This window comes from Pogona vitticeps, chromosome 4 (genome assembly GCF_051106095.1).
Source record: "Pogona vitticeps strain Pit_001003342236 chromosome 4, PviZW2.1, whole genome shotgun sequence".
Lineage (NCBI taxonomy): Eukaryota > Metazoa > Chordata > Lepidosauria > Squamata > Agamidae > Pogona > Pogona vitticeps.
This window is the reverse complement of record NC_135786.1, coordinates 167,924,479-167,939,712: the sequence shown is the minus strand read 5'-3', so window position 1 is coordinate 167,939,712 and position 15,234 is coordinate 167,924,479. Positions and strand designations below refer to the sequence as shown.

The 15,234-nt window shown below is 39.8% G+C and overlaps 1 protein-coding gene and 1 long non-coding RNA gene across 3 annotated transcripts in view; both read left to right on the top strand.

Moving 5' to 3' along the window:
- The window catches only part of RIPOR2 (RHO family interacting cell polarization regulator 2), a 129,207-nt gene that overhangs the window by 7,480 nt on the left and 106,493 nt on the right, over positions 1-15,234 (top strand). Inside the window, exon 1 of one of the 2 annotated variants that reach the window (XM_072998699.2) lies at positions 5,441-8,983. The exons of the other annotated variant lie outside the window; for it this stretch is intronic. The gene's annotated coding sequence lies outside the window, so the exon portion shown is untranslated. Of the gene's footprint in view, positions 1-5,440; positions 8,984-15,234 lie in introns of those variants that run through there. 2 annotated transcript variants of the gene reach the window in all.
- On the top strand, positions 643-13,628 carry LOC140706882 (uncharacterized). The gene is made up of 4 exons (XR_013545250.1): positions 643-5,431; positions 10,319-10,424; positions 11,086-11,187; positions 11,903-13,628. It is a non-coding gene; the product is annotated as an uncharacterized LOC140706882 (long non-coding RNA).

The following is a 15,234-nucleotide window of genomic DNA, read 5'->3' as shown; positions in this document are numbered from 1 at the left end:
ATTAGACCCATTGTGCCAAGTGTTGTCAATGTGGCAACCCACAGGGGACATGATATTTTGATAGGAACAGGTGAAATTTTTGTTCCAGCTTATTTTGGTCAGACTTTACTAAAATACACACTTTAAAAAATACTTTTTTTCAATGTTGGGGAAGAGAAATTGGAATGAACAAATATGTCCATCTTGGGCCAGCCCAAGCATTTAGTTCTTGAAATTCTATGTTTGAACTTCTCTGTGTTAAGTTAGTGTTTTCTTTTTTTTAATTTTATTGATTAATAATCTCTAACATACAAAAAACCATAAAACACTAAAAAAAAGGAAAATAGGAAAAAGACAAAAACAGAGAGACAAGAAAAAAAAACCAGACTACGTATACAGGAAAGAAAAACCTAGCTAACCCCTCTATTTAAAGTACCCCCACCCCCCTTTGGAGTCAAAGATTCCAGCCTCGTTAGCCCCTCTATTCTCCCTATATCCATTAAGTTAGTGTTTTCTAAGTGGCTCCTTTAATGTGTGTGCATCAGTCAGGCACAAAATGGTCCTGTCCTGTTCATGGTGAGAATAGCTCTACCTAATGTCTTTGATTGCATAAATAAGGAAATTTTCATTTCAGTTTGTTTTTGAAGAATTTACTGAAGTACATGCATTGAGGAGATCAAAGGTGGAAAGGTTTAAAATATGCTTGGGAGAAAATAAAACTGAGTAATTTTCCTTATGAAAGACACTTTGGCCAAATATCTGGCAAACCAGGAAACACCTGGCGGGCCACACACAGTACATGGCTGGTGAGCGTTATTCAGTTTGGTAGTTCACGTGTTGTTTTGAAGGTCTTTCAAGTGTATCTGTTACCAATTTTTTTGGTATAGAAACATTCCTTCCCCTGGCAAAGCTGCATTTGGCTTCCTCTGTTGACATGGCTTTGTCATTCTACATTTTCTTTAACTCAAAGTAGCGCATAGACTGGTTGCTATGGCAGCTCAGTCTAGTGGCTCTTACCATCAGCCCTTGCGTGGGCTATTGGGATGAAATTGCTGCATGGCTAAAGAGAAATTCATTTCCAAGAACAGAAGATCAATAACTCTCTCACTCATGTTTTACAGCAACATGATGTAAGTTCCTGTGATGTGGTTTTTGGTACATAGTATGCAGCAAACTTAGCACCTGCGAAATGCCACAGGTTCCCTAAGTTATCTGTCATTTGTGGGGGGGGGGTGTTGTTTACTATTAAATATTCATGTTTCACATTTCCATGTATTTACATTTCATTTCCCAGTGCATTTACTCGTAGATAATAAAAAACAGCGTGCTTCCTTGCCTTCCTCTTTTTTGAATTGTTCCTACTTTTCTTTCTGGTCATACAGCACCATTTTTATGGCTGTGAACATAGATGCATTAATGCTTTCCAAACATGTTCACATTCTGTTCTCTGATCTGTCATGTTGAGACAGTGGCAGAAAGTTTCCATTATTCTATGTAAAACAAGAAATGGGAACATGTGTAGGTGATGGATAGTGTAGGTCACGGATAGTGCTGTAATGCGTCTTCCTCATCCTGACTTAAGATGAAGTACAACCATTGTACAGAGCCTGGAAATGTTAATTTTTAAGACCACAAGTCCCAGAATGCCTAGCCAGAAGCCAAAAGCCAGATTGACAGCAAGTTATTCAAGTGTGTAGTTCAAAAAAGTTACTTTTCCAAGCTCTTATCAAAAGGACCAGGCCAGGAGACAAGCCAGACAAATGGATGATAATATATGTAGGGCATTGTGGAGGCCACTATGTGTTTGTATTTACATTGTCCTATATGGTTAAAATAAAATTGAAAATATTAACGTTTCTTAAATATTTCTACTGTTTGATCAAGTAAAGATTAATTCTGAGACCACATGATAATAAACTAGGCTGGCATCATTTTTCTAAATAACTCCATGAGTCAGGCCCCTGATTTCCATTCTCTGAACAGATACTGTGTTCAGTCTTGCAGCCTCAATGGAGAGGGTCAGGAGAGACAGATTTACTAGGATCCAAGTGCTGATGCATGACACCTGTTTAGCTTCAAAAAACCAGGTAAAGAGTGATGTTTTTTTCCATCTTGATGGTACTCTTTCTAGTGTGGGGAATGATGATTACAGCAGTCAGAACAAGAGTAATCCTGTCACTTACCCATATATTTAAAACAAGGTGGACAACTTTGGTAAGTTCAGGAGCTGATTTCATTCAACCCCAAACCTTCCCAGAGAGCACCAACCTGCCACAACACTAAATTCAAAGCAAAAACAACATCAGCTTATTTTTTTTTTCTTTGAAACGGGAAACACATGCTTCCTTTTAAGAGAACGGAGTTCTTTCTTACAGTGATGTGGAGGCTCCCTCATAACTTTGTTTTAGAAGCAAAACACATCTTTAAGAAAAGGACCACTGCATTGCTAACTTCAGCAGTGGCAGGAACAGCAAAATAGGGAAGGGCTCATACACACACACACCCACAGCCAGTGTGTCACCTGAATGCCAACTCCTGATTTACAAACATAAAAACAAAGACTGTGTTTAATAAATGCACCATGACATATAAAGCAGTTCTATACATAATACCATATGTATTTATAACCATATACTGTAGATACAACAAATACCAATACAGTACTAAGCAATTTCAACAGAACAATCTTTGGCAAGTGTTAAAGGAAAGTAATCTGAAGCCATAGGAACCCAAACCTCCCCGCCCCCCATTATAGTTCAGGATGGCTGAACTGAGACTGGAAGAAAATCTTTCCATATTTCAATAATTTTTACTGGTTAAGAAAAGCGCACAAGTGGCTGAAAAAAAGTTGATCAGTTTCTGATGTCTTCTCTAAAGTCTCTCTGCACAATCTAGTGAAAATGACCACCTTTGGTCATAACCCTTCCCTGGCAGTGTATATAACAGCTTAAAACCATACAATACAAGAAAACAGTAGTCACAACAATGACAGAATCAAATTTAACCTTTAAAAACAAATGACACTTGCTTCCAATTGCTACTGGTTGATGCTGACAGGCAAGTGCCTGATTGCATTTCTGTACTAGTGCAGACTCATCCCACGACTTTAGCAGACTTCATCCACCTGTGCCACCAGATACTCCCAGGCAATGCTCCTCCAGGTGACCACATCAATGGAGGCCAGGAAAACATTAACCAGAAGCCGAGCCTTCTCAGCTACGGCACCAGTGCTTTGGAACTGTCTGTCGGTTGAGCTGTGTCTGGCCCCTTTCCTGGCCACCTTCAACAGGTTACTGAAGACTTTGCTTTTTAGAGAGGCTTTTGATTGCAACTGTATGAATGTTACCTTGTGCCCTGCAAATTTATTATGAACACCTTTATTATGAAAATGTTGTGCCATCTAGGTTTTTGAGTGTTTATGACCTGACTTTATGATTTTCAGTTTTTGCTCTCATTTGTCTGATTTTATTCACTGTTAACTGCTCAGAATAGCACATTGCATTATTCAGGTTGGTATAGAAATCAATCAATCAATCAATCAATCAATCAACTGGCAGCAACAACAGCTGCTGAGGACAGTGGCGATGCAAGAGGAACACATTGGGAGAAGATTGGGGAGATAGAAGGCAAATAGACCCCCCTTCCCTCCCACTTTCTCCTTAGCCGGGGCTGTACTGGGGCTGCACTGCCTTGTGGCGGTGGAATTGACATAGCTGTCTTCCCTTGCAGCCATCATTCAGCAGGCCACAGTGATATTTCTTTTATTTTCTAAAATATAGTAAGTGGCATATCAAAACTGCAATGCATCAGCCTAGCATGATATTAGAATTGCAGTGCATCAGTCCGGGAAATATTTTTAAAGGAAGAAGAAAATAGAGGAGGGGGTTTCTCCATTGTCCCTTTTAATATCATAACTAGAGATGTCACCACGAAATTAAAAGATGCCTGCTTCTTGGAAGGAAAGTGATGACTAACCTAGACAACACCTTAAAAAGCAGAGACATCAACTTGCCTGCAAAGGTCTGCATAGTCAAAGCTATGGTTTTTCCAGCAGTGATGTATGCAAGTGAGAGCTGGACCATAAAGAAGGCTGACCGCCGAAGAATTTATGCTTTTGAATTGTAGTGCTGGAGGAGACTCTTGAGAGTCCCCTGGACTGCAAGGAGAACAAACCTATCAATTCTAAAGAAATCAAGCCTGAGTGCTCACTGGAAGGACAGATCCTGAAGCTGAGGCTCCAGTACTTTGGCCATCTCATGGGAAGAGAAGACTCCCTGGAAAAGCCCCTGATGTTGGGAAAGTGTGAAGGAAAGAGGAGAAGGGGATAATAGAGGATGAGATGGTTGGACAGTGTCATTGAAGCTACTAACATGAATTTTTCTGAACTCCGGGAGGCAGTGGAAGACTGGAGGGCCTGGCATGCTCTGGTCCATGGGGTCACGAAGAGTCGGACACAACTTAACGACTAAACAACAAGAGATGTTACATCCACACAGCTGGACATAACGAGGGTCCATTCACACATCCACTGTTGCTGCAGGCTCCTCTCTCCCTTCCAATCATTCCGGAGCTTGCATTCAGCTATCCACTCCTGGCAGAAGGAGGGAAGATGAGTCTCCCTGCCAGGTTGATGAGCGGATAGCAGACCAAAAGCTCTGGAGCTCTTAGAAGGGAGAGTGGAGCCAGTACCGGTGGTGGATGCATGAGTGGACAGTCCAGCCCCAGGGAGCTGGAACCTCATTACATCCAGCTGTGCGGGGGTATTTGTATGCAAATACAAATACCCCCATCTCTAGTCATAACCCGTCCAATACATCACAGGGTAGCCATTTCAGATGATGCCATCCATAGCTCCATTTGGGTGTGAAATAACCATCCACACAGGCTACAGGATGGAATATTTAGGAGCATGCTGAATTGTAGCAAAAAACCCTCTCCCTAACCTAAACAAAACAGACACCTCTAGTACTGGGTCAGAAAAGAGTGGGACAACTCTTAAAGGGTCAGGATGGCTTGATCTAAATCAGTGGTTCCCAACCTTGGGTAACCAAAATGTTCTTGGTTGCAACTCTGAGAAACCTTGGCCACCACAGCTGGTGGTAAAGGCTTCTGTGAGTCCAGGAACACCTGGGTTACCCAAGGTTGGGAACCACTGATTTAAGGAGAAATGCATGGACATTGTAGTTTGGTTCAAGCCAAATTGTACCAATAGCACTTTATATACCTATCTGGACATTCCCTTCAACACAGATGAGTGTGTTTTCTGATGGTTCCTCTTTATCTAGAGGGACTTTGCCTTCTAGAAGACCTCTTCTAGACATTTCTCTGACTGATGTCCTTCCAGACTGCCTAGCCATGATTAGCATAAGATGGTAGGCTCCAATCATTACTTGGAAAAGCAGTCCCAGAAGATGGTGTGAGAGGGCTACTGTCCAGCATCTGTGGACCCGAAGTATTTTTTTTTTTGCCACCTCTCCTCTCTAATGGCATTGTGCTGCTTTCTTAATAGTCTTCTTCTTTGATGAGCTTCTACTTTACTCAGCTAAAACCTGTACTCTTTTTTTCCCTTGCTCATTCAATTATACATTTCTTTAGTCTGTGATTCTCTACTGACACATCTCTTATTCTGTTACTTTTGATACTATTTTTATAGTGTAGGTAGTTTTTGCTTTGATATTTTAAATATGTTGTGAATATTTTGTTCTTAAATAGACAGGCAGGATAAGAACATTTTAATATATGTGCAGATTTAAACATACTTGGAATGTAATTGCAAAATGTGGAGGGGGGGAATTTTTGTACTGGGCCCAGGGAAAAAGTAGAGCAAAAATGTGGAGCATATGTATTTGCAGGCTGACATCTCTATTCTTCTTCTGGAAGAATCTGATAACAGTTAATTGTGTGGGACACAGGAGAAAAGTCTCTGTCCTGAAGTTCTTGTAAATGTTGCTTCTAATTAAGAACACTTGACAACTGTTTTTCAACCTTGGTCCTCCAAATGATTTGGACTTCAGCTTCCAGCCTTTCTAAACACTGGCTATAATAGCTGTGGTCTATGGGAGCTAGTCAAAGATTGAGAACCGTCAGAGCATATTACACTAGATTAGAAGGACATGGTAAGGCATTTAACTGGTATAAGGCAGCTTCCTGTGCCAGAAAGTAGAGCTCATTTCTCCACCACCATCATTTCTTAGCTTTACCTTTTGTTTCCCTACTCACTGTATTTTTCATTCAACTGAGCTGCCTAACTGGGAGGATGTATCTGAAATGCTCTTTGAATACAATCAAATTTAATGTATCAAAGAACCATAAAGGACATTAAATGTCAGTATTCAATGAAGGGAAAATTAACTAGAGATACACTATTATTTGAAGTTGAGTCTAGGGAGTTTAAATTAGCAACTGATTGCATTGAAAGTGAGGCAGAGAGAAACTCTGGAGGATCCATCTGTGGTGATAAGTCTCAACGTTTAGCATTCTGATAATTATTCTTCAGTTTAAATCATTATCTTTATCATGTTTTATCATGTTGCACGTGAGCTTAATATTATAAATGGTACAGAAATTATCATTAGAATCTCTTCTTACTATGTTTGTGTATCAGTAGATCCCGTGTCTTTAGATCATATATTGAAAATTTTAATTATTGGAGCACTGCTGCATTTATACAGCTGTCACTTAAATTCCAGGATGGTTCTTTTAATTTAGTTCAGCTGTGAATGAAAGCTCAGAGTGAAAATCTACTGTTAATTTATTTTAATATTTCTCCAAAATAAACAAGGGTAGCAATATGTAAATTGACCTGGTACATTCTAACCCAGTCAGCTGGATGCTCTGAGAATTGCTTTTAGTTTACAATTTTTGGTTGCTAGAGCATTCTTCTGTAAAGTGGGTAACATTTTTCCACCATCTATATTTGACCTACTTAAGTAGCTTGTATTTGGATTTGGGGGCTGGAGGTGGAGAAAAGAAGAATGGCTTAAACTTTCATGTTACGTATATTATGTAGTAGGCAAAAAACATAAGGATGGCTAGTGCTCAAACAGATCAACTAATACAAATGCCTTGGAATAGCATTCAAAGATTCAGAAACATGATCAGGCCATTTAGAAACTGGAGCTCTTTCAGTAGAGGCATTTGTGAATGCCATTTACTGTTTTTCTTTTGGACCAGGTGGAAAATGGTGGCACCACTAATACAACTGTGTAATGAAAAACTCCTTCCTCAGATGTTCTATGGAGCTCCAGTGTCAGATTTTTCAAATATTACAAAAATTGGAATATGTCCAACACAAATTTTTAAGCAGAGGACTAGAGGTACCAAGATCTACTCTCATGGTCACCATCCACTATGAGACACCATGCTGCTCCATAGGTAGCCTTTTTAAGAAAACACCCATGCTGTTTTGGCCCAAGATAGTGTACCATATGACATCACCACTGGTCTTATTGGCCTGTGAAGATAGGGAAAAGTATTCATAAGGATGGCTACATAAGGATAGCTTTATATGTTTATTTGAAGTATTCAGAAACATTAATAGCAGGATATCAGCAGGGAAAAAATAAGGGCAATTTAAAACAAGAATTGATGAATATGAAAGTTGCATAAATCAATCCCATGCTTTTGCTACAGCAGCAGCCACTAACTACCAGTTAGTGGCCACAACAGGGAGGACCCACTGACCTCTTCATCACACTACCCCCACTGTGCCTGGTATGGACGCTTCCAGGAGGGTACCATGTGCTGCTGTTTGAGGAAAATCTTACTGTGTGACTCTTTATCCAGCACCATGAGTATAACTGCTCCTGAAGTACCTCAAAGAGTTGCCAAAAGTCAGAGGACACCCACTGGAAAGGATAGCTAATACTTCAGAAGACAGAATCAGGATTCAAGATGATTTTAACAAACTGGTACTATACTGGTAGTGTATTATATTTAGGATACTGTGCAGTTCTAATTCTAGTGACAAAGGTAAGAGCTGAATAATATGAGTCTGAACAAAAAAAATTAAAGTAGGACAAAAATATGCTTTTCGGTTCAAAGCAAGTTGTGTGAGATTGATTTTCCATCTTTTCTGATGGAGTCACAAGTTTGGTAGACAAAAGCATTGCAGCGGTTGCAGAGTATCTTGAGTGCACAGCAAAGCAAAGGCAAAGTGTGCTGCTTAGAGCACTGGTTCTTAACCTTTGTTACTCAGATGTTTTTGGACTGCAACTCCCAGAAGCCTTCAGTATCAGCTCTGCTGGCTGGGGTTTCTGGGAGTAGCAGTTCAAAAACACCTGAGTAACAAAGGTTAAGAACCACTGGCTTAGAGAGCACTCTCTGTGCAGTTCACAATTTAATTATGCAGGCCACACATTGGTGGGTACTTAATTTAACAACCATGGAAGGATGGAAGGTTGAGTTAACCTCAAACCAGCACCTGAGCCCAAGACCAAACGCAGGTTGTGAGCAGAGTTTTCACTGTATATTGCAGTTTGAAGGCTTTGGACGAAGCCCTTCATATTTTTCTTGTGGCCATGCTGATAAAATGTAAGCTAGATGCTGTTACGTATATGGGCCATACCTAAAGAATGCTCACTGAGGGTTAACCACCACCAAGTGCCTTGTTAAAACTGATGCCTGAGAGAAGTGGAAGGCAGCGGAGGAGGAAGGCTGTTAATCTAGAGACAATTTACAGCTGTGTGTTATCTATGAAGCCCAAGGTCAGCTGTCCCTTCCCAGGATGGTACACCAATTGGAAGAAACCTGGTACAGCTGTGCTAGGAGGGTGGGGGAAGAGTGAAGCAAGTTAAGTTACTTTCTGAGCAGTTACTCCTTTCTCGAAGGCTGCATAATTTAGAATCTGATTGGTGGACTGGGATCTAAAGATCTAAAATGGGGAAAGGAGCCTAAAAAAGGCTCAGAACAATAGAGCAGTCAGCCTGGTTTCTCTCAGGAGAATGTTATGCTCACCAGTTATTCTGCTGCACTTTGCTTATGCTCTGGAGCTATGTCATTGCATGTAAGTATTCAAACAGGACAGATTTTCTTTCCCCCCCCCCCCTCTGGGGAATATTATCAAGCTGCCTAGTGTCTTATATTTCACTTGCCTAGTTATGGATTTGCTTCAGGTTCTTGCAATCCTTGAAGTTTTGAATTTGTTTTTGAACTTTATTTATTTTTACATCATCTTCAATAACATAATTAGGTTTATCCATCTGTTTGATAATTCAAAAAAGAAATGGGATTGCTGGTACTCAAAGAAGGTGTCTTGCTTCAACTCCAATTCTGCAGTTCTAAGATTATATTATCTTGTGAATAGTTTGGTATTTACACCTTACAAGGTTGGCATGCTGGCTCAAGCAAGCAGGTTTGTGATATTTGGCAAATCCCTGAGGCACTGAAAGAGCAGTTAGACTAGCAAAGCTGGGAGAAGGGTCTGACAGGAAGATTTTCCCCAACCAGCAGCACAACTCCTGGAAGCACCCATACCCGACAGAGTAAAGGTAGTAAGGGTAGGGTGGCTGAGTGGTCAGTGGGTCCTGGTGTCTCTGTCATGGCCAGAATCTTGACAGAGTGTTCATCATCATCCTGACAACAGACAAGTAAGGTGTAACAAGGTTCTGTCCTGGGACTTTGATGCTCAAGATGTTTATAAATTGATAAGATGAGCCTGGGGGAAGCAGTGCTCATCACATTCGCAGATGACACCAATTTGAGAGAGTAGCTAATACTTCAGAAGACAGAATCAGGATTCAAGGGGATCTTAACAACTTAGAGAACTGGGTGGAAAAGCATTATGAGTACACTCGGGCATCCTCTGGACAACGGCATGCAGCTAGACAATCCTTCACTTCCAGAAGTGTTGCACTTTAATTGTGCAGTGCTCTGTTACAAATAAGAAGGAAAGAAGACTGGGTCAAAACAAACAAAATGAGTTTCAATATGGAAAAAAGGGAAATTCTGTAGTTGGGCAGAAAAAAAACAGATGCACAAATATATATTAGGAGATAGCTGGCTTGGCAGTAGTATGTGTGAAAAGGATCTGGGGGTCTTATTAGACCATAAACAAAACACAAATCAGCAATGTGATGTAGTGAGAGAAAGAGCAAGCATAGTACCAGATTGCATTAACAGAAATGTAGTGTCCAGATCAAAGGAAGTAATTATGCCACTCCACTCTACGTTGGTCTGATCTCACTTTGACTGTCATGGCCAGAATCCTTTTGGAATTTTACTCCAGAGTGAGTCAAGTCATGTAAGTTATGACAGCAAATTGCAGCTAGTTGTGTGCCGGTCATGCAAATGGCATGTTGTTAGTTCACTGCTTCAATTTATGATTTTTCACTTACTTCAGAGTACTGTATAGTCCCACAAGGTTTCTGGTTTCTGCCTGGTTTTGGACACCACCATTTTAAGAAGGATATTGACCAGCTGGATTTCTTCCAAAGGAGAATAAGCAAGTGGGTAAAAAGTCTGGAAACCAAGCTCTATGGATAACGTTTGGGGAGTTGGGTGTGTTTAGACTGGAACAGAGAACCCTAAGAGGCGAAGTAGCTTCCATGTGACATTTTAAAATCCATGGCAATGTAAATCACACTACTGTGTCATTTATCTGGAGCAAGTGGTAGCCTGTGCTGATACTGGAAGATAAATAAGATGGGTGGTGGGAAATGAAACATTTGTTTCTTTGATCTGTAATGTCTATTGAGCAGCAATGTAACTAGGCTGCTGAAACAATTTTCTTGTGTATGTCACAACATGCCAAAAGTGAAAAGAATTGGGGCTAGACAATGTGGGAAAGTGGTGATGGTTATCCATAACCTTTAACTGATCACCAAACCAAGCATTCATTTGCATTTTCTTGTGAAATGCTGTGGAGCACTTGACTTCAGTTGTATGTCACAGTACCTTGTACCCTGATCTTCAATGAGTTAAACTGGTTTTATAATCACAATTTCATATATATGTGCCAAAGAGAAATAATAAAGTGTAATTTTAAAAGAGAAGGGTGGCTTATGGGGAAGAAAGACAGAAGAAGGAGATAGAAAGAAGGGAAGATGACAAAGACAGAAAGAAGAATGGACACAGTAAATTTTTTTAAAAATGGATCCTGTTTTGCAGATCAGAGGTGAGCTTTAGGCAGCCTTCTCCACCAAGATGATCTCCAACTGTTTGGAATACATGCCCCATCATTCTCATCTAACATTGCTGTGAAGATAGGAGGTATCGTCTAGGGTTTTAAAGGTCTGAAGCCTATTTCACTGAGCAAGAAAAAGCATAGGGTCACACATGGTTGTTGCCAAGGACTTTGTGTCGGTGCTACTGAGCTGGCTCCTTAGCAACTGCATGCAATATTGAGATGCGGTCAGAGGAGAAGCATTTATAGGTAGACTGCAGTAGAAGTAAGGATGATCCAGTTGCAATCTGTCTTAAATGCCTTTTGTTTGCAGCAGAGCCATCTAAAGTAGTGCAACCCTACACTCCTGAAATACAATAGTATCCAGCTGTAATGGGCTTTCACTTAATAGATGGCACTGCAAGATATTGACTGCTTGATTTGTCAAGGATGATGCAGAAGCTTCAACCGCTCCACTTGCCTGATATAGAAGCAGCTCTGATATCTGGGTGATAGTATAAAGAGTGATAAAAGTTCTAAATGGAAATACAGTAGTAGCTCAGGGATAAGATACACAAAGTTATGGGTTTGCTTAAGCATTTTTTTTGTAGTTTTATGGAGTAGGATTTTATGTTGTAGCTTCCATGCATATTTGTATCATGAACTCATAGTTTTTACTTATTATCTTCTACTGGAGCTTTTCTAAGTGTTTTCTGTAGCTGTTGTCACTATGCGCTGTTGAAGGCAAATCAGTGCTGTGCTGCAAATTATTCTCATGTTATCCATCAAGCGCTGTCTCTTGCTTATCTTGCATGGTTTCAGGCATTCCTGGGTGCAGCACCAAGATATGTATTACTATGATGGATGAAAGCAGTAGGGGAATTCCAATAAAATATGAGACTTCGCAGCCCTTCTCACCAGACCACCTGTTTCATCTTGGATCATCTATATGCTTTGGAAAACCTGCAAGAAATGATGCTTTACAAGCTAGTGAAATCAATATCTTTTTCTTAGTGATCTAGTGCTTGTGAAGTGAGTGCCAGAAACACCACCCTAGAACCAATCTTACCTTGCAATCCATTTGTTTATTGTTCCATAAACGTATAGAAAAACTGCAACAGGATTATCAGCAAGTACTTAGACATGTATCAAGGCAATTCCTGGCTTCTACACTACTGCTTTATGTGACCTGAAAACACAACACCAGATTAGAGCTACTCAGATGAAAATATTTGGTTCCATTCTCAGTGACTTGCTCTAAAATTTGTGGGATTATATAAATATCCTGCTGTCTGGAAGAAGATAAATATGGAGGAAATTGAGCCCCATGGATGACAAATGGAGCCACAGATGACAAGTGACAGTCTGTTTCTTGAGTGGGGCTTAGATTGAAGTTGGAATTAGGTCTTCATCAATGCTTTGTCTTTTTCATATGGTCCCCTGCACGTGTACACTCTGTATGAAAGTAGATATTAAGGAAATTCCTTTTTATTCTTACATGATGTATGTCTCAGCAATCAGACTTTTGAAATAAACTCCTGTTTACCTTTCAGTAACCAGTCACCAGACAAGGCATTCTAAATGCAACATACGGAGATTTGGAATGTATGTGTAAATTTATTTTTTGCCTTTTAAGGGAGGAAAAATATGTGGTGGGTTTATCATCTGGTTAGTCCTACATATATGAAGAAGAGAGAAAACAATAATACTGGCCCAGCCCCAAACCTCATGTGGCCTGCTAGCCATGCTCCTAATATCTGCTGATTTAATAACATGCCTGTAAGGTTATGTGTGGTCTTGCAATGCATTGTCACTGCGATGGTATCCTATAGCTGGTTCCATCTAAGGTAGGTAAATTGAATCAATTGCTGAATGGCAAGTCAACAGTTAAATAAATTCCATTGAATCAGTTGGGCCTCACAGAGGATGAGCATTATAGGCAATCAGATTGTTTCCAACTTACGATGAAAGTCCTAAGATTTTCCACATATAAGATACTCAAAAATAATTTACCAGTCTCTCTTTCTGGTGGCACTCTGGGATTATGCAGTTTGCCTAAGGGTACACAAGTGGCAGGGCACATAAGACAAATCAGCCTCAAACACTTTGTGGAATCTCAGCTGACCCCTTTCTTAGGAAACATAATAGAGATTTGGAAGCCAACTCCTTCTGCTGGAAGGCTCTCCAACCTACTGAACTCTACAGGTTATGAAACCAGGATAGCATCATGACATGGCCCATCTTTTAAATAAACCTTACATATTAACAACTCATTTACAAAGAGAAAAGGAGTAGTATTTGCAAAATAAATATTGCAGATATTCACAGTTGTCATTCTGCCTTATGCTCAACTGGAGATGTTCACAGTGGTCATTTTTGCTTATATTCAATATTTGGCAATGAATGTATGAAATATGCTTGTACCATATGGCTTGGTATTTCTTGTTGGGAAAACAGTGCTTTCTTAATACTTAATGTAAAAGTGTGCAATTAAATTTTGAAGGTTTTTTTTAAATAAAGAAGTCTTCAAAGAGTCTATTTCCATTAAGACCAGAGACTATTTATGTATTAGTTATATTCAGTCTAAAGATCATTTTAGTTTGGATCGTTTGTTGGGCTTGCATTTTGCCACCTGTTGGAGGGTAGTTCTTACTTTTTGTTTGTTTGTTTGTTTGTTATAAAAATATTTGAAATTTGGCTGCTATTGTGAGCAAACTCGTTCATCTCAGACTGAAAGGATATTAATAATTCATATTTGAACATTACCTTGGGCAGCAATAAGGAATCCTGCTCAAATTACCTAGACGTTTATTCTGTTTCTTTCATTAATTGTTATTTATTAGGAAAAGTAGTATTGTGTCTAAATAAATTCTAGTTCATACCATTTCTTTCTTTGGTAAGAGGAGTGTTTACTCCAGAATATTTGACTTAAGCAATTATGTATTTTTTACTATTAGCTTAGTTTTATTTATACTGATAGTTTACTATTAGCATTCTTTTCCCTTAGATCAGCTGCTCTCTTTTCTATTTAAAAGTCAAATTATTATTTAACATAGATAACAAAACACTTAACAGAAGCAACTTGTGTTTGAATTCAGTTCCCTTTTTTGAAACACATGTATTTGATACAATGACTGCCTGAGATTGATGGGTGACTGCTTTCTCCAGTGGTGGAAATACATTGCATTCCCAGTTGGAGGGTTGACATCTCAACTTCCATTCATATAAACTTCCAACAATGTTCAGCTGTGCTTTAAGCAGCATCTGTTTGGGAACCTAGGAGTTTCAGATGCCTGAAGGAAACAAAACTGTTGCTCTGGCATAGCCTTGCTGTCTTCCTTTGTTCTTTGGGGATATAATTTAGGACTTGCCATCTTCTTTCATCCACATAAAGTTTTATTGAGATGTGGGGGAGTCTAGAATGCTCTACAGTCTAAAGACTTTATAATATTTGTGGCCTGGCCTTCTGTTTCTTTTCTCAAGTTATATCACTTGTTATGAACCATTTCAACTAACCATCATTAAATTAGCCACAATTTAAGGTTCAGATTTAACCCTAAACCCTGAATAACTAATGGAAGCTGCCACCTTCCCTATATGAGGGTCACAGGAAGTACAGAAGCTTGTGGCTCTTGCACCTAACAGTGAACATTTGTTGTTATTCCATCTGAACCAGACCAGCAAAGAACATTTCTTGCAACATTTGTTTTAAAATGTTCTTGAAGAATCAAGAAAAAAAATACCCATAGGAATCAATACAGAAATCTCAAAACGTTAATATATTTGTGGCTTTGGACTTGTCTTCATGCCCATTATGGAGCAGCCTGGATTGTGCTAAATAGCCACTGGTAGAGATGGGCACAAACTGGAAAACTGGTGGTTCATGATGGTTTGTGGCTACCCACAAACCATGAAATATAACATACACACACCAAAAATGAACCAGTTCATGGTTTGTTTTGGGGTTTGTGCAAAAGGGGAACCTCCCACCTGCACGTCCCTCTGCCTCATCACCTTCCTACCTTGTCTTGAATTTGCCACCTCCTCCTCCTCCACTGCCATCACCCCCCTGAGAGGCAGCAGGCCTGGTTCCTTGCTCAAAAAGCTGGGCCTGTTGCCTGTGCACATGCACCTACCTGTCAGCTTTTGTGCAA